General features: G+C 41.2%; 1 protein-coding gene across 1 annotated transcript in view; it reads right to left on the reverse strand.

Moving 5' to 3' along the window:
* The window catches only part of SLC4A4 (solute carrier family 4 member 4), a 356,758-nt gene extending 339,756 nt beyond the window's left edge, over positions 1-17,002 (reverse strand). Inside the window, exon 1 of the mRNA XM_042984402.1 lies at positions 16,946-17,002. The gene's annotated coding sequence lies outside the window, so the exon portion shown is untranslated. The remainder of the gene's footprint in view (positions 1-16,945) is intronic.
* Positions 17,003-19,204: the final 2,202 nt, after the last annotated feature.

Consider the following 19,204-nt stretch of genomic DNA (forward strand, 5'->3'; position numbering starts at 1 on the left):
TTTAAAAAATGTATTGCAAATGATGAGCAGGCAGAAGATGAAAAGTGAAATCTATAGGGAAATAATTAGAAGAGAAAGTTTTCAAGTATTCAGCATCCTTGGTAACTTCTCCCATGACCCTGTGACTGGAAACCAGGACAGCATTTAAAAAGCTGGTCACCTCGGAAAGCACAAAAACCTCTAAAAATAAAAACCAACATTTCCAGACTCTGCCATAATGGTTTCCTGGTAAACAGAAAGACATGCTTGCTATTCTACCCCCACACGGGGGTTGTGACAATTAATTATTCAACATTTGGAAAGTGCTTTGGAGATAAGCTAAGTGCTAAAAATCATCATCAATTTTCAGCAAACCGCACTTAAAGTGAACTCACCAGGCTTACTGTTGGAAATTGAGTACAAGACGATGCTTCTTTTTCCATTTCATTTAGACCATTAGACCAAACAACCAACACCCGTATGGAACGTTCCTTTCCTTTCGGTCAACCTTTGAGTGTCCTCTAAGTAAAAAACTAGTCCTTAATTTTCAGAGAAATGTAAATTCTCATAATGTGGTTTCGCAAAATTTACAGTGACGTGCTTATTAGGTATCCTTCCTCTTCTGACTTTGATTTAAGTAATATAATAAACAGTGAATTTACTAACAATTTCATCTATAAAATTATGAGAGCAATTAAAATCTAGTGCAATGTACTTCTACTGTGTTAGTTATCGTTTAAGGATGCATATTTGTTTAGGTATCCATGGCTGCGTTACACTACGTATATAAATTTAGATAAACAATCTAAGAATTGATTAACCTTGTTGAATGCTCTAAATGAAATTAATAAGCTATTCTATTTAAACATAAAATGATTTTGGGGCAGCTGAGTGGCTCAGTCTGTTAAGCATCTGACTCTTGATTTCGGCTCAGGTCATGATCTCAGAGCATGGGGCTCTGCACTGACAGCATGGAGCCTGCTTGGGATTCTCTCCCCACCCCCTACCCCTCCCCTGTTCACCTTCTACAAGTCTCTCAAAAATCAATAAATAAACATTAAGAAAATTATTTAAAAAAATCATTTTGGTTAGACCATTTTCCTCCTTATCTAGAATATGTTCTGGTTTGTAGTTTTTCACTTTAAAATTCACAACAGTGACCCAAGATTGAGATTTTTTCTTCACCAGAATATAACTAAAACCCACATAAAAACCCACCTGCATCCATTAAAAAAAAAAAAAAAGAGGGAGGCAGTAAGTGGTTTTTAAACAGTCATGAGCAGGCCATGCTCTGCAAAGTGACCACACAGTAACTGTAGTCAGTTTGGAATTAAACCTACAAGAGTAGAACTCATCCACACCTACGTCCATTTTGGAGACAATAAATAATTTTGTCCCAAATATTATTTTTTTACTTCATATCTCTGACACAGTGAAAGATCATATATACAAAATCATAATTTCATGTTTTTGAGAATTAAAAGCTGTGCTGACATAATCTTCTTGGATATGGGACTTGTTTCCCATTAGATCAAGCTCATCAACATTTCTCTAAAAAGAGGGTTATGTATTTTAATCTCAAAATGCACAATTTTAAAAGTCATCATTGCTTTTAGAAAGGGTTTGTTTACAAGATGAGTTTTTACCACTTTAAACATTAATACCTTTTACACATCTATTAGTTAACCTTCAATCTTTTATCCATATTCGCCTTCCAAACACCCCACCCCCCAATGTGGAAGTGAAATCTTTAATGTGCTCTACATTCCTAATCTCAATAGCGAGGAAACAAAACACTGGTTGCTTTAGCGAGATGATCTCCATCGGGCTCCTGCCTCACATAAACAAAAGTAACTGTGGAATTCTGCAAGGAACCCACAATAGACTGCTCAACTCCAAACAGATTAATGCCAAAACAGCTAAGAAAATTTCTCATTGACTCAGGTTGATATTTACCAAATATGTGATATAATCTTCATCTTCCACAGATCATTATATAATAAATATGTAGAAAAATTGTTTCTCATCCTTTAAAAGAAGATAAATTGTTTTCGTCATTTAGACGAAAAGAATATCCACAAGCAACTTAAAACTGAAGAGGAAAATGGATCCAAAGAAGGCCTTCCTTAAAAAAATTATTTCAAAGGAGGAGTCATAGCCTTTCTTCCTCTGCTCTACAGGCTTTATTAGGGGGTGCCAATAATGGGCTACTGGTACAAACAGAAGAAACAGACACATCATACGCTTAAAGAAGTATTTTCGGGCATACATCTTATCTCTGCTTTAATGTTAGCAGGACCATCAGATAGTTTCTTAAAAATAAACAATATGATACAATTGCCACATGGGGGGGGGGGAGTCATTTCAAATTAAATGTTTCCCATCCACATGAATATGAAGGAGATAAAAAAAACTCTCCAAAGGAATTAGACATGTCCCCAAGTGAATAAGAAATGAATTGGCAGAGACTGAGCCTCCATGAGAACATTACTTTGAATCTAAACCAAATTTCTAAAACACTCCAGGTGATCTGCGCTATATTTATAGAATTTAAATGCTGAAATAGTAAAAAGAATGATTCTGAAGTGTTTAAGAAATGAAGCAATTTAATTAAGTGGCAATGTTGTATTTATTGATTGTATGTTGCAATGTTTAGCTCTAGTACCAGAGTGACAGGAAAGACAAATACCTAGACTCCTGGGACCTTCTCAGGTGGACGCTATCACTTGGTCATGAAATGCTTTTCGTGAACCATTCCCCAGGTCAGCTCAGCAGAGGGTTCACTCCCTGTAAACTCAGAGGATCCTTACAGAAGTTACTTTGAGGGAGGCTAAGAACACCACACATACCTGCCCCAAAATTTCACTCACTATACGGCCAAATCCTTCAAATTCCAACAGCATTGATTCTTCCTTTTGCATCTTCTGGTAAAAAACTAAAAGTGCAAATGCTACTAAGACATATAGTACCTTGAATGATTTCGTACTAAGACACTGTCACATGTTTTCTCTTGCAAAGAAAATCAGATACAAATTAATGAGCGTCAGCCTGCCCGCAAACTCGTAGTGAATTAAAAGAACCGTATTATAAGGGAAGGGTAGAGCTGATGAAGTTAGGTGTGAACATAATAACTAACAGCTGAATCATACTTACTACCTGCTGCAGACGCTTCTGAGTATTTCACTTATGTTAACTTACTTAAACCCCAGGAAGAAAATAAGGTAGGGTCTGCTGAAGAACTGGAAGCCCGGGGTGGCCGGAGGCATGAGGCACAGCGTCTGTGAGTGTTGGGCACACGGCCCACATCTCCCCTTCAGGACTGGGGTGCTGCCTGGGCCGGGCCGGAACGGTACTCGCCATGCTCGGCTCGGTCTTGCTCGGAAATGGTCTTAGAAGCAGAGAGCCACCTGACCCATGGTCACGCCCCTGCCGCAGGACGGCCCACGTCTCCTGCCTGGGCGGCGTGGGCTCCCTGGGCTCAGGGTGGACGAGCTCTGAAGCACCTTCCGGGCTCCAGAGCCTGCTGGGAGCCGCCGACGGACGCCTGGGTAATGGCACCTGCTACGGAATGGCACCTGCACACGCCCCTCTGCCCAGTCCGGCTTCCTTCGCGGCCTGGCGGGGACCACCCCTCCGCACAAGCCCCAGGAAACTTGCTGAGCCATCAGAAAGTGCTCCCGGGAGAACCTAGGCTGAGACGCAGTGCACAAGGGGCTCCAGCCCAGGCATTGTGGCTCCAGAGTCCATGCTCACAACCAGCTCGGCGAAACCCTGACAGTGCGGGCTCAAAATCAACTTCGATGGGAGTTTCCACTCGGTGAAGAAGCCTCAGGAGCCATGGCTGACTGCCGCCTCTCAACGTCTTCTCAAACCGCAACCCCACCCCCGCACCCCGTCACTCCTGGGGTCTTGTCAGCCATGCCCATCACCTGTCCTTCATGCCCATGGACTCCGGCTTTTCACTGATGGCCAAAGACTACTTCAGAATCCCACTTTCCCACCCAGGACGTTTTCTCCTGGTCTCCACATGCTCTAAACGTTCAAGTCACTGATGCACACGACCATCGCCTCAGGCTCCATCACCCCAGAGCCACACTCGCCCCCCACCCCCTGCACCCGGAAGCAGCCCTCTCTCATAGCTCACCTCTGGCCCTACCTCAGCTTTGTCTCACAGCCTGCCTCCCATTATGGCTAAGATCTCCTCCCTGGGGCATGGCAAGGGAGCAGACAGCCTAATACCTTCCACTCTCCCTCTCCCCCACTTCCGGGCCAAGCCTCTGCATTTCCTTATGAAAATAGATCCCTTGGGGATCACTGCCCACCATGTAAGAAAACAGCCAGACCTTTAAGCCCTGTGCAGGCACAGCTGAGACACCCTCTTTACAACATAAAGATACGCAAAAACAGTGTAGAAAACACAACAGTAGCGGAATGCCTGATGTAGGAGCAACAGCTTCACAAATCTCCAGCCCTAAGAACATTGCTAAGTTGCATAATGACAACCAGGAGAAAGGAGCAAAAGGGGAAATTCTATTCAACGTGTTGTTAAGAAAGGTGACAAGTGCAATTTATTTTGGAATAATGTACATCAGAAACATATTTTAAGACAATTTTAGTTTTGATACTTAAATAGGTAAGCTTCAGTTATCAGAAAATTCAGTTAAAGTGAATATACTCCAATGACAGTAGATAAATAGACCACTCCCGCAATTTAAGCAGACAGATTCACAATTTCCCAGGAACAGTCTCCTTAAAATATTATTTCCTCTTCTTTGATTCCACAGACTCTACAACTCATGGTACCTACTGCCCGTGCTTCAGGTATTAACACTCCCCCGCACCCCCCACCCGTAGCTCCCAAGTCATCAGACTTCTGTAGATCCCATGGCTGGACACCTACCTTAGAAATGAATCCCTCACTGTCTCTACAGAACTGGATGTTCTTCCACCAGTTCCCAGCTCAAGCAGCAAATTGCTTGAAGCCTGGGCCACATGCTCTAGCCTGTTGTATTCTGTTGTTGGGTTTTTTTTTTCTGGTTTTTCTATAAATACACTATTATTCAAGCCCATATACTACAGTCCTTCCATAACAGAAGCCAAAAGTTGTGGCATTGAACTTTCCAAACTGTATTTAATTTGTAAGTATAGTATTACAGCTAAGAAAGTTCTCTAACACAATGATTTTTAAACCTGCACAAAATAATTTTAGTAAAATTAAAAACCTCATTTAATTGGGAAAGCAAACTATTTCAGATTAGTGGAATTATCCCAAATGAGTCCAGAACCAAAGGCGCTGGTTTCAATTCAAAAATAACATCCAATTTCATTTTATCAGCAGCAAGGTGTGGTCTTGATTCAGGGAAATTTTATAAGGTCTCAATGATCTGATCATGTTTTAATAACCTCATGTGTAACAATGCCCTTATACTAGTGCCTTCGCGTCAAGGTCCAGAGCTGAGATAAGACATGCCAAGGCAGGTCAACTTTACAGGAAACATCTCATGAGGTCAAACCCACAATCCTCCCAACCAATATTCAGTGACATCAAAGAACAAGAAATTATTCTACAAAATGGTAAGTGACATGAGCAAAATGCTATGAGAGAGTAGAGAATACCATCCAAAAGGGTCTGTATACCAAAAACATTCATGCTCCTTTAAATTGTAGGAATACTTAATCTACCCAAAGATTTGTCCTGGAACGTATCCTCTTAAAAAGCCTTTTTCTCCTCTTGGAGTGAAAAAGCACTCACATTAAATACCCGCTACATAAATTTAAACTAATTTATGCTAAACTTACTTCTTGAAGTTGTAAATGGCCCTCCTAGTTCTGGTGTTCTTGGATTTGGGGTAAAGTGTTCATGACATTAGGTGTAGGTGAGGTCTCCTTTCAGACTTCACTCTGAAGATCATAAGCATTCAAACAGATTTCTGTCTGTTCTCTGAAAGACACTCCTCTATTCTTATGATATGTAGCGCATTTCTCTACACCTTCCCCAGTTATGTCTGTCTCTGCAAGACCTAACCTCCGAGGGAACATTCTAGGTAAAACTGCATAAGGTTCAGACACATGGATGAACAGAGACATAACAGCATTAGAAGATCCCTATTAAAAGGTTATAACTGAACTCAAATATGCATTCAGATGTAATATTTGTGAATATAAAGAACAGTGAAACATACTGAGAACATTCACTAGAAATAATATATATAATAAATAAAACATCCATCCTAAGATGTTGCAATATATTGTGCATTTGCATATATTGTAAGGCACATATATTATAAGGAAAATATACACCTAACATATAGCTATATAGACAGTACAATGATATTCTCTCACCTTTCCATAATTCCAATATTATCGTGGAGCCCTGATACTAGTACCATAAAAGACTTCTATTTTCCCTCATTTATATTTATGTTATATCTTCCAGAGATTGTGTGAGAACATCTGGATTTAAAAGTTGCAGTTAAATACGATCAATATTAAAAAATTATTTGGATGAGGCAACCACCAAATTCACAGAAGTGAATAAACGAAGGACTCTTCACCCTTGCCAACCACAGGAACACCTTTGCAACTGAAACCCAGAGAACACTAGATGTGTCTAATTCTGCATTTTTTACAATACCTAGTATCTATTCTTCAGAGAAGGCATAAAAATTGCAATTCCTTATAAATCTTTTTAAGTAAATGCCTTTTTAAAAACCTTAAGAGCAGTATTCTTTGGGGGAAACTGGAGGAAGGCTACGTAAAAACTGTACTGTATTTTTGCAGCTTCATGTGACCCTACAATTATAAAAATTAAAAATTAAAAAAAAAATTAAGGACCAACAGCTCACTTTGATTTTTTCTTAAGTTTTTAGTTAAATTCCAGTTAGTTAACATACAGTGTAATATTAGTTTCAGGTGTACAATGTAGTGATTTGCCACTTCCATAGGACACCTGGTGCTCGTCCCAAGTGCACTCCTTAATCCCCACCACCTGTTTAACCCATCCTCCCATGCTTCTCTCCTCTGGTAACCATCAGTTTGTTCTCCATGGTTATGAGGATGTTTCTTCATTTGCCTCTCTTTTTTTCCCCTGTGACCATTTTTTTAGTTTCCTAAATTTCACATATGAGTAATATCATGTGGTACTTTTCTTTCTCTGACTTATTTCACTTAGCATAATACTCTCTGGCTCCATCTATGTCATTGCAAATGGCTAGATTTCATTCTTTTTTACTGCTGAGTAATATTCCATCATATCTTCTTCATCCATTCACCAGTTGATGGATATTTGGGCTATTTCCATAACTGGGCTATTGTAGATAATGCTGCTATAAACATTGGGGTGTATGTATTCCTTTGAATTAGTATTTTTGTATTCTTTGGGTAAATACGTAGTGGTGCAATTGCTGGATGATAGGACAGTTCTATTTTTAACTTTTTAAGGAACCTCCATACTGTTTTCCAGAGTGGCTGCACCAGTTTGCATTCCCACCAACATTGCAAGAGGGTTTCCCTTTCTCCACATCCTCATCAATAACAACTCACTTTTAATCTCAAGCAAATATTAAATAAAACTGTGTCCAATTCAGAGAACAGATGAAATATAGTCATATTTAAATAGAAAGGTTAAATAATTTTTCCAAGGAACTATATAACACATCACAAACCCTAACAATAAAGTTTTGTCCCCAAAATATTGGATTCCAAACTTCATGACAACAAATTTCACAAGAAATAGTTGAAAGACATGACAGTAGTGATCACGGCTACTTACTGGAGGAATATCTCTAGAAGAAATAGAGTTTAGATAAAGCTGGGTATGATGACTGGGTGTCTCTGATTGGTTTGTCCAGATTTTTTAAGTGACTATCATTCCATAAAAATAAGCATTTTCACTATAAAATATGCTTGCCAGGGTGTCTGGGTGACTCAGTCGATTAGGTGTCAAACTCCAGGTTTCAGCTCAGGTCATGATCTCATGGTTGCTGAGCTGGAGCCCCGCACTGGGCTCTGCACCGACAGCACGGAGCCTGCTTGGGATTCTCTCTTCCTCACTTTCTACCCCTCCCCCACTCATCCTTTCTCTCTCTCTCTCTCTCTCTCTCTCTCTTTCTCTCTCTCTCTCTGAAAACAAATAAAAATAATAATAATAAAAATAAATATGCTAGCCACTGTGAGGACCACAAAAGATATTCTGACCCAGTTCGCAGAGTGAGGAAGCATACAGTGTAGGACCACATGCACACCAGTGAAACAAAGGGCAGTGCAGAACAATAAGCAATAAAGTGATCGTTTAAAATGTAGACTTCACTGCCTAGAGTTTTGGCAGTAAAAACATGTGAGTGCTGAACCGTATTTTCTTCTGATATTTTTGGATGAGTGTTTTGTTTCATTTCTTAACGTATTTTTCAAGGGAAATTATCTGATCCCATTTATCTAAATCTTTTAAGACATTTCCTATCTGCCTTCTTTCTTTTCCCTGGCAAAGGAGCCCAACTTGTAAAAAGTGCAAACGTGTGAGCTGTGTGCTTCTGCTTAATGTGTTAACGCTCAGCAATTTTCTGAAGGCGATTGTAATCAGTACTTCAGCAATCTCCTACCATGAGGCCCTACTCTGCTAACATCATGAGTGCTCATCACGCATTCCGAAAGACCTAGTCTCTCGAGGTCAAAGGAATGAAGGAATTTCTGAAGCAGCTCTACTGTGAGGTCTTGCCGCAGCTGCAGTCAACATGCAGCACACACGGGGAGGGTCTCAGGAGTGCAGCCATCAACACTCAAGGTCCACTCAACCTCCAGTCTCACTGATGATTTCACTGAGTCCTCCCTCCAAACAAACATGTTTCACCAAATAAGGCTTCCAGAACTTCATTCATGATCATTCAAGGGTAGAAGGTACAAAAACCTGGTTTGTATTAAAGACATTATAAATATTCCCAACGGGCCATAAAGATAACAGATTTCCAAGCTGAAGAGCATGAGAAATGGAAGAGCTAACCCCATGCCCATGGGATAGAAGTTTAGATATTATTGTCATGATCCTATTCCTTAAATAGTTGTTCTTCCCTAAGTCCAGGCCTAGCACCAAGGCTTTTTAAAAGTCTCATGTGCCGAGGAGACACCAAAGGGAGGAGCCTTGCTTCCAGCATTTAACACAGACATGCCTGGATGCTTTTGTTTTATAACGACCCAGTTTAACTTCTCACAGGAGTGAAATCACCCAAAACAGAAGATGTTTTCTGAAATCCACTATTTTTAAAACAGTAGTTTCACAAGGCTCACCATAATTACCCTTAGTATTTATTTCAATTTCCATAGCATTATGTCTGTAACAGAAAACAAAAGGTGTCTACTGCACCAGATGATTCCATTTTCCACTAAATCACCCGAAAGCAACCACATTCGGGTCAAGCACATATGAGGGATGCTGCCTGAAATGTAAACGTCCTCAAAAATGCAGACCGACTTACGTTATTCTGAAGGAGTATGTTACGTACTCAGTACTCTGAGTGCCACAAAACAGATACACTTCAGTGATAAGAGCCAACCAGTCAAGACCACCACCAGCTCTCAAAAGAAAAACAACAAAAACTCAACTACAATAAAAAAGAAAAGAAAATCAGTCTTTGGGTTAGAAAATCTAATTAAATTTCCACATCAACATCCAAATTCCTTCTGCTGCAAGCCTGATTTTGCAAGGGGATACATACTATTACTTACCTTATAATTCTTGAAAACAAAAGTCATACAAAGTTTAATTCTATGTAATTTAGAAATAAATATTTGGCCTAACCCTCTTTTCAGATGAAGAAAACAGAAATCACAGTCAAACAGTACTTGAGAATCAGACCTTTCGAAGAATTAAGAATTGTTGCTTTACCACAAATGTTTACCAGGTATAGGCTGCAAGTTTGCTTTTGATATTATAATCGACATATGTGAGAAATGCCTTGTCCATATTAAGCTGGAAAGGCTCTCCACAAGCTCCAGTTTTTAGCTATTACTCATCTTTAAACATTCAGTTTTTCATGAAATATGGTTTCCAAGGTATCAGCACTGGAGACGCCATGACAATATTTTAAATCTGGAAATTTGTTGGCTAGGATTCTAATTACAGAAGCTAAAAATATTCCGTGTGTAAGCTTTTGGGGATCACCCATGGGGTGAAGAGCACCATAATCATTTTCAAGGGTTCTCCAGGTGCTGTGTGTGTTACTTGGGGACATAAAGTTGATATGAGTGATGCAGTGAAACGGGTGATCTCAAACTGCTAGCTATTAGACTCAATTTTTCAAGTTGATATTTAATAAACCCTTTTCCCAATTCAGCTTTAGCAATAAAAAATAAAAGTCCTAGAGAAAAAATGTTTCTTGAGTTTGGATCACTCGGAAGAACAGCTCAAGAAAGATACTTAAAAGTGTTGTTCATTCACTCAGCCAACAAATATTTATTAATATGTCAGGAACTGTTCTCAGCGCTGGCACAATTCAACTCAAGAATAAGGAATGTTGTAGAACAGAACAACAACAACAATAATAACTAACATATGTATAGTCCTTTACAGTTCTGAGCAAGGTTTCATAATGGTCACTTCACTTGTCCCTCATAACACCTCTGTGAGCTAGGTTTTACAATCATTTGTCATTGAAAGAAAAAAGAAAGATAATTTTTTCAATTTCCGAAATCAAATAACTAGCAAGTAAGAGAGCTGGGTCTCTAGCCCGTATCTTCCAAGTGCATATCTCTATTGGTCACTGGGCAATACTTATGTTAAGCATTGAAGACAAGTCCTGCATGTTCATGAGCACTGTGTTAAAGTTGTGTTTTTCGGTTGTTGTTTTTTTTAAGGACAGGGTTTCACAGATCCAGACTATGACGTTTACAAGCTGAAAGTGTTGTTAATATCTTCACGCGTTTATTTTATTATATGGAAACACTGGTGAATAAGTGTGTGCATGGTTATCTGAGTTTTCTAAACCAAATAAAAGAAGTTTACTTCCCAGGTATTAAAATCTCTCTTACTTAGGATAACATACTGGACAAAAACTCCATGAGCAATAAACCTGAACAAGCTTTACATAAAAGACTATAGCCAATAAACATACGAAAAGGAACAAGGAACAAAAGATACTTGGGAAATGCAAATTAAAACCACAATGTGATACAACTTTACATCCACCTAAATGATTAAAATAAAAGAGATAATACCAGCGGTTTGTAAGGATGCCGAAACACTTACAAGATGCCAGTGTCAACTGGTGCCACTTTTGAAGGAAGGCACAATCTATTATTCCCACATGTTTACCAAAAGACATATGTGAGAATGTTCGTAGCAGCACTATGTGTTATAGCCAAAAACAAGAAACAACCCAAATATCCATCAAGAACAAAATGATAACTAAATTGTGGCGTTCTCATAATGCAGAATACTGCAGAACAATGAGACTAAATGAACTGCAGCTACACACAAAACATGAATGAATCGCACAACCATAATGCTGAGCAAAAGAAGTCAGACACAAAGTTACACAACATACATTCTGGTAGAAAGTTCAATAATAGATAAAAATAGCGTATAATCTCAGAAGTCAGGAGAGAAGTTATCTTTGTGGGGAAATAACGGCTTGGGGGAGGAAAAGGGGGCTCCTGGCTGCTAACAGTGTTCTATATCTTGGTCTTGGTGTGTTCACTTAGGTAAATGACCAAGCTGTTTACTTATATCTCAATGACATGCATACTTTATACATTTTATATTTCCATAAAATCTTCAGATAGATAGACAGATAGACAGATGGGGATCGTACACCTAACTAGCCCTTAACCACTGTGTTTGCTGTAATTCTTACATCTGCTTTTAGTATTTGGTCTGTCTCTTCCTTTACTCCCAAGCTGTCCCCTGGCACTTTTCAATGTTATCCATGTAGCTGCCGATATCAGACCATTCCTATCTTCTAATTTGTAATTCAGTGTTTGCTATGGGATTAGAAATGCTATAATCAGTCATGTTAGAACTGTACATGAATTCAAAGTAAACAGATTCTGAGAGATCACCTATGAGTAAAGTGAATCTTCTTCAATATATGTCTTTTTTTTTTAACCCTTTATTTTGCTTGCTTAGAGCTTTTTTGCTGAAGAATATGCCAACTATAGGAGTTCCAAATAGATGAAGCTAGTACTGGACCCCATCAGTGAACACTAGTCTCCAGGCCAAAGCTAGAATTAACTAACACAGAAGTCCAGATCCCACAAGTTTACTTATTTGCAAATATTATAATGGACATTATCAATCAATAAATATACTTCCAGTAAAAGAAAAGAAACCAATGACTTCTTATACAAGATATCATGAAGAACTTTTTTGGTTGCCTCACTCATAGAACATAATATCAGTTTTAAAGACAATATATTCTGGGGCACCTGGGTGGCTCAGTCGGTTAAGTGTCCGACTTCAGCTCAGGTCATGATCTCACAGTTTGTGAGTTAAGCCCTGCGTCGGGCTCTGTGCTGACAACACAGAGCCTGAAGCCCACTTCGAGTTCTGTGTCTCTCGCTCTCTCTCTGCCCCTCCCCTGCTCTCTCTCTCTCTCTCTTAAACATTAAAAAAACAATCTTTTTAAACAGAAAATATATTCCTTTCTCATTTTGTATTTTTATTAATCTTGATTTTTTAAATCCCCCCAAAATATACTACTACAAGTTTTATTTACATATTTTTTCAAATACAAAAATTCAAGGATAGCCTTTTTCTACACAATAATCCACAAGATAAAAAATATATATGTTTGTGGTTATTTATTTCCTTTAGCATCCAAATTTCATGTAACTTCTTTCTGTATGCACTCTCCATGAAAAACAGAAGTTAGCTCTTAAAAACCAGAGCTCAAATTGCTACACGCAAACTGAACCCTCTTCACCAGTGAAATGCCCCCTGGAACCAATGGAGAGGAGATGAAGTTGAGGCAAATGGGCACTGCTGCGGAGCGGAATCACTAACAGGGACTGGAACCATCCCTTCAAACCAGGATAAACATTTCTCTGCTTTAGTATCTTCAGCTGTGACTAAAACAACATTCATTCATTTGATGACAGTCATTCAATACATAGGTATCGCTAGTTCAAAGAGAAAAGGTTCATCCCCACTCCACCAATAATTTTCCATTTAGGTTAAGAAGAGCATACAAAAAAAAAAAAAAAAAGAAAGAAAGAAAGAAAGAAAGAAAGAAAGAAAGAAAGAAAGAAAGAAAGAAAGAAAGAAAAGCATACAGAGTGTAATTTCCTTGTTTTTTCAATGAGCATAATAATTCCTTTCATCTATTTAATTTGCAGGGAAGAATAGTAAGATGATGTTTTGGCTCATGAAAACAACTGCAGATATACATGGTTTCACCATGACTATTTCTACCTCTATCTTTTTTTGAATATATAGATACATAGATATAGATTGAACATACACATATATACAGATATATATTGGATGTATAAATTGAATATATATATATATAGGTATATATTGAATATACACATATACATATATACATATATGGCTTGATTCAAAGGCAAGTAAGACTTTATCATTAAGGAATAAAATTGTGAACATCATGAAAAGACCAGGAAAAAAGTTTTATTTCTCCTTTACCACAGCAGGTAAATGAATCCATCTCCATTCCTGGTCGCCTGACCTTTTGATGCCTTGTTTAAAATGCCATTGTACTGCTGAGACTAGAGCCATGTAACAAAGTCAGTGCCACAAAGTCATTATGACAGTCATACATATGGGTTTAGGTAAAATAAAATCATCCACCTCTACAAATGAGTAGTATGTCTGTGTGTGTGTGTGTGTGTGTGTGTGTGTGTGTGTGTGTAAATGTGCATAAGACAAAATAAATGAGGAAAAGGGGAGGTTAGGAAAACCCACCTCCACTACTGGAAAAATAACTAAGGCAGGCACCACAGGGATATAAAATATTCTTGTTATATTAGAAGGACAGTAGCATATTTTCTATTCTGTGACACAAACATATTAAATATGGAGATACCAGGAGAAGCAAAACACATTTGGAATACAACTTACCCCTGACCTTATATGAAAGAAACATTATTTTTCCCTTCCCTTAAAATTCCTGCATTATGAAAAAAAAAAAATCCTGAAAGTAGCAAGACCTAGTTTTGTAAAGACTTACTAACTTCCTGGATGTTCCTACACTATACTATCCATTTTGCTAAATAACTTCCCCAAAACAGATAAATTTCCTAAATCATATGTTGGCCTCAGAAACTGCATCAACAGTGAGAACTGAGATATGTGTTCTCCTCAGAGCTTCCTTTGTCCTGTCAAATCAGGTACCCTGATTCTTTCCACTTAGCAATCAAGGAAAAAGTACTTAGAAACTTTCACATCATTATATCCTTCTCTTCTCAGTTGGTTCTTTCCATTCCCAGTCTTATTATCAACCCCGTCACAGATTTTATGCAAATTATTAAAAGTGAACACAATGAAACTCCAAGAAACAAGCGGATGTTGTCTATTGCCACACTCACTTAAGGAGCAGTGAATTCTCTCAGGACGCTCTCCCCTAACAATAGGAGTCCTCATGGACTGCAGCGCCCTCAGAGGCAAGCAAAGAAACATGATTATCTACATGATTCACCAGCTAATGTGTATTTCCTTTCCTTAAGTGTTGTGTTTTTCTTTACTATGCAAGCTACGGCCAGACTATCTTTCTTATTATCAGAACAAAGGATCAGAACCTCAAAATTGCACTTGCCAGAGCTCAGTGAAAAATGAAATTACCACCAGACCATCCTGGCAGTTGTCCCAAAGTTTACCCGATTTCTATCATATTTTTTTCTCTAAATGATTCCCTGTATTCTTTTTACACATTATTGTAAACTCCAAATTTATTCTAATCATTTAAAAAACTAGAATAGTAACACTAACAAAGATTTAGTTATTTTCTGTTGAGAAAATGAACTAAAAGAGATACATCATTATAAACTTAGTATATTCTGTCAATCTCATTGGCTAAGGTGCCTTATATATGTTAGTAAATCTCCAGAATGACCTCAAAACATTAAATGATACAGAAAGAAAACACTCATAGAAAATGCTGGGGGAGGGATTTTTTTAGTTTTCTTTTTTCTTAAAGGTAGATATGCCTGGAACTATCCAAACATCCAATCTTATCCCTCCCACCCCCATTCTTACAAATGTCCTGTATCTCAACTGTTCGTAAGAATACTACCTTCCTCTTTCTATCCATTTATGTGGGAGTTTTTGTGTTATCTTAGATATTCTGAGATAAAGTTAAAACAATTCAACTTCCAGATTTCATATAAAGAGAACAGAATCCTATCACTGTATTTAACTTTAAAATGAAAGTAAAAGTTTTTTCTCAGTTATTAAAACTATAGACAAATAAGCAGAACTGCTTCCTCTGAATGAAGTTATGCTAATAACCTCAATCTAAGTTCCATAATGATATTGAAAATTATTTAAATGCTAATGTGATAGATACAAGGAGACTTCTTAGAAACCTTTTCAAAAGACATTACATTAGTTATAAGGCACTACTGCATACTGGTTTAAATGCTCGGAAGAAGCCATTCAAATCAAAATGGAAAAAAAAATAAATAAATAAAACCCTAGTGGGCAATGTTCACTTTAGTTCAGGTAGTATTCTAAGTCCAAGTCCCAGATACAAGAATAAAAGAGAAATACTGCACAATGCAGTGTCTCTCAGGAAAGGAACTGTTCCAGGATTTAAGACAATATGCGTTTAGTACAGCCCAGTGTTCATGATTTCCCATTAGGAGCAACTTTCTCCAACACTGAAGTGAAATGGGAAAGGCAGCGATGAGGGTAGACCAAAGTGGTTAACTGTTCTTCATTGCCAAGACTGAAGAGAGCTTGCTGCGGGTAATCATGCTGAGAAGATAAGGCCTTGAGAAGGAATGAAGGATGGAAAAAACAGAAGTTTTACAAGGAACTGGGGGGGGGGGGGGAATGCTTTACGATGGTAGAACAGAGGCAGAATGGCTTCCTTCTCCATCTTTTAAGTCAAGGTCAGGGCTTGTTGTGGTTTTTGTTTGGTTTTCTTGCTGTTGTTGTTGTTGTTGTTCTTTTGTTTTCTTTAAGAACTTGTGGTGCTTGCTGCAGTTTGCTGAATGTAGTTCCCAACTCCTGCCTTTCTCTGGTGACTGTTATTAACGGACTGGCAAAGGCTGGGTAAAATGCACTTAAGAAAAAAGAAATCACCCCTCCTTGCCAAGACGCACATGCTGCCCAGTACCTGAGGAAGAGCTCCACTGTCGCCGGCCAAGAGAAATCCCACTTTAACCTCGGCCTCCCCTTTCCAAATCCATTGCAAATAATTGTGTGTGTGCCACTTGCAGAGAATCTGCCTGACTCACCCCCCGCTTTCGGTGTGCCAGGGAGAGATGTGCACGCTCCGTCCCGGAGCGGGCAGTCAAGTGGGGTACCAAGAGTCCCCCCAAGACTCCCCCATTGGTGGGTTTGGGGACGTTTCCCCCTCCAGCAGGTGCCCGGCCACACTGGGACCACCCAAGCTCACAGGAACACACGTGTCACTGCGCCGGAGCCCAGCCCGCCGCGTACGCTGGCCCCACAGTCCGGGCAACAACGCCTGGCTACGCGCAGGGGGCTCTACACTGGGGGAGATATAGGACTTCTCAAAGTGCTCCTCTAAACGCTAAGAAGGAAACAACAAACACACAAAAAAGTACTTTGCCGCGGAAGCAGCCTCCATACTCCGCGGGCGCCCAGCCCAGGGGATGCCCGGCCCGCAACTGACCTCTTTCTCCCTCCCCCCCGAGTGCGCCGAGGCCGCCCGCGCGCCCTCCGGGACCGGCCCCTGGGCCCGCCGCCCCTGCGCCCGCTGCCGCCGCCGCCTGCGCCGCGAGGCGGGGGATCGGCCGACCCTCCCCGCCGCTGCCCCGGCCGGGCGCTCACCTCCTGGGGTCCGCCTTCCGTCGCTCCTCCAGGTTGGCGGCGGAGTGTGGGGCTGCAGCGGCCGCTGCCGCCGCCGCCGCCTTCGCTGCCACCACAGCCGCCGCCGCCACCGAAGCGCTGCCCGGCGCGCCGCCGGGACCGGAGGCTGGGGGCCCCGCGGGATCCCCGCAGGCGCGGGCCCGGGGCGCGGCGGGGCCGAGCCGCGGGAAGTTGTCGGCTCGCGGCGCGGATCGAGCGGGGCGCGAGCCACCCGCGCCCAAGTAGTCACAACTTTGCCGCCTGGGTGGGTGAGCGCTCCGGGGCGGAGGGAGGCGAGGACGGGGCGAGGGCGCTGGGGCGGGAGGGTCCTCGGAGCAGGCAGGACTGGAACCCGAAAGGCCCACGAGGAAGGGGGAGAAGGTGGCGCGGGCGGGCGGGGGTGGGGGGGATGTCTACACGGCCCGCGTGGTGCGGGGCGAGCGAGTGTGTGTGAGCGCGGGCGTCTACTCTACTTTGCCTTCTGCAGCTTCTGCATATTTATGGGGATCTCCGATGTTTTTGCCAGTAACTAACACTGCAGCAGCGGTGACCGGCCCGGGCACCCCCGGGAGCGAGCTGGGGGACGGGGAACCGGGAAAGGCGGCCGTGGCGGAGGCTGTGCCACGAGCGTGAGCCCGCGATCCATATTTAAAGCCGCGAGTGGCCTCGGCCGGCCCCCTGCCCTGCCCTCGCTCGCGCCGCCCGGCCCCCACCGCTCGGGGCCGCCGCTCGGCGTCAGCCGCCCGGGCATCCGCGGCGGCGGGGAGGGGCCTGGAGCCGCACCGCCTCCGCCGGGGGCTCCGGCTCTGCGCGCCGCGCCCGCCTGGAACTGGCCGACGACCCGGCTCCCGGCCGGCTGCCTTCGCCCTCCCTGGTTCCTTGTCTCTCACGCCCTGAGCTAGCTGCTCGGTCCAGCTTTTTGTCCTATTCACCACCGTTCCCTGCTGGGGAGAGCCTGTTCTCTCAGGCAGAACTGAAGGCGCTCGCGTTTGCAGATCACTCTCGAGGCTACTTTATAAAACTTGAGGCGTGTAGGTCGAAGAGAGTGCTACCAGAACACAGTCATCGTTCACCTTCAGTAAAGGATGTCCGGGGAAGCACAGTTCTCGACCTTGTCCTGAAGGCAATAACCTGCCTTCCTCGGGCACTTTGAGGAACATCTTTAGCCATCCAAGGGAGTTTTCTTGAGCGTACAAAGTTATTATTTGTATTCACTCTGTTCCTAAGGCTAATTAATGACGTTTAAATACGCTTTCCCAAGCAAATAATACTAGTAATGTATCAGTGACCCAGTCCCATTGTGATCAGTTAAGTAAACCATTAAGATATAACAGACCGTCAGCACAGACACCATCTAATGTTGTGGGTACTGCTAGAGAGCAGCCACTAAATGGATTTGAGCCACATGGTAAATGATGCAAGTGTATATACATTTCCTATTAATACATATCAATATATAATATATGTGTGGAAGTCGCTGACCAAACTGCGGTTTTTGACAGTAACAGCCAAAATACATAAAACCCAAGAAAAGTAATTTCACATACAGACTGCCCGCTCCTGGTTCCAAATCTTTCTTCAATACTAAGCGTAACTAATAAGACCTCCAGAAAAAAATATTCTAGAGGAAAATAAGTTAGGGACAGAAGCTTTTTTTTCTAGTATTTAAAACTGGAAGAGATCCATTGTACCTCACCAGTGTTTAGGAAGCAGGTATTTTTTTTTAAAAAGAAAAGAAAAGAAAAAGCAGATATATTTAAAATCCTTAATCGATGCTCAGAAGGCACCCAAAGCTGCCTACTGACCGAAATTAAAATGTACTAATGTCATGGGTCCAGCTGTTATTACATCTGGCTCACATATATGTGCACACATTCTACATAACCCGCCTCAGTGACATGGGAAATTCGAAACAGGAGACTGACAACAACAACAACAACAACAACAACAAAAATTAGCTGTAAAACCTTTGCCTACGTACTTATATTTTGTTTTTAGACTAACGTTAAAATTAACTTTCAGTCCCTGAGCACACAGTTAGCAAGAATCAGCAACCCCAAAGTAAGCTCACAGGCAAAAGGGAAGCCACTTTTGTATTAAGAATTTGACACTGCTGTTCAGCAGTTTTTCACACTGTGGATTATGTATTTCAACATAGCTGGCAATTTCTCATTATAATCGTGAACCGGCCATGAATGGTCAGCGTTGGTGAATGTTTGGGAAAGGAAAAGTGCAAGAAAC

Source organism: Panthera tigris, chromosome B1, assembly GCF_018350195.1.
Source record: "Panthera tigris isolate Pti1 chromosome B1, P.tigris_Pti1_mat1.1, whole genome shotgun sequence".
NCBI classification, from domain to species: Eukaryota; Metazoa; Chordata; class Mammalia; order Carnivora; family Felidae; genus Panthera; species Panthera tigris.